Source organism: Belonocnema kinseyi, chromosome 3 (genome assembly GCF_010883055.1).
Source record: "Belonocnema kinseyi isolate 2016_QV_RU_SX_M_011 chromosome 3, B_treatae_v1, whole genome shotgun sequence".
NCBI classification, from domain to species: domain Eukaryota; kingdom Metazoa; phylum Arthropoda; class Insecta; order Hymenoptera; family Cynipidae; genus Belonocnema; species Belonocnema kinseyi.
The window spans coordinates 150,609,024-150,610,476 of record NC_046659.1 but is presented as its reverse complement, the minus strand read 5'-3'; positions in this window follow the sequence as shown (position 1 = coordinate 150,610,476).

Genomic DNA, 1,453 nt, shown 5'->3' with positions numbered 1-1,453 from the left:
GTCATGAAATAAAAAGAAATTCAGCACAATTGTCGATTTTTAATTTGTTTACAAACAAATTTTTTGCAAAACAGGTGAATTTTCAACTCGAATATAAAATTTTAAACAAAAAAATTCATTTTCGATCAAATAGTTTGATTAAAAAAAAAAATAATGATTTTAAAACAAAATGGATGAATTATAAAGAAAGAAATTGCATTTTCAAGCAAATAAAACAAAAATACATGAATTTAAAACCACACGGCTGAATGTTCAATTAAAAATGACAAATTTTTAAGCAAATATTGTATAGTTAAATTTTGAGTTTAAAAAACTATTTAAAAACAAAAATCAAATTTAAAAAAACGGTAAATTTTTCAGTAAAATAGATAAATTTTTAAAAAACAAACCAATGAATTTTTAACAAAAAAGTTGAATTCTCTAAATAAAAAATATGCAGTCATGAAATAAAAAGAAATTTAGATCAATTGTTGAGTTTTTAATTTAAAAAATACGAAAGCTGAATTTCCAACTCGAATATAAAATTTCAAACAAAAAAATTCATTTTCGATCAAATAGTTTAATTTTCTAGTAAAATAGTTTGATTTAAAAAAAAAAAATAAAGATTTTAAAACAAAATGGATGAATTATAAAGAAAGAAATTGCATTTTCAAGCAAATAAAACATAAATACATGAATTTAAAACCACACAGCTGAATGTTCAACTAAAAATGACCAATTTTTAACCAAATATTTTATAGTTAAAGTTTGAGTTTAAAAAACTATTTAAAAACAAAAATTAAATTTAAAAAAATGGTAAATTTTTTAATAAAACAGATAAATTTTTAAAAAACAAACCAATGAATTTTTAACAAAAAAGTTGAATTCTCTAAATAAAAAATGTGCAGTCAAGAAATAAAAAGAAATTCAGCCCAATTGTTGAATTTTTAATTTTAAAAAATACGAAAGCTGAATTTCGAATAACCAAAAAATTAATTTTTGACCAAATAGTTTATTTTTCTACCAAAATAGCTTAATTAAAAAAGAACAATGACTTCAAAACAAAATGGATGAATGATAAAGAAAGAAATTGCATTTTCAAGCAAATAAAACATAAGCACATGAATTCACAAACACACAGCTGAATTTTCAACTAAAAATAACAAATTTTTAACCAAATATTGTATAGTTAAATTTTGAGTTTAAAAAGCTATTTAAAAACAAAAATCAAATTTAAAAAAACAGATAAATTATTAAATAAGAAACCAATATTTTTAACAAAAAAGTTGAATTCTCTAAGTAAAAAAATGTGCAGTCAAGAAATAAAAAGAAATTAATCTAAATTGTTGAATTTCTAATTTAAAAAAACGATGTCTTCCTAATAAAACTGTCTGTCGGATTATTTTGAATAATTGAACAGGGGGAGAAGGAAATGAAAAAGTCCATATACTATTTCGTATCTCCTTTTATTTTA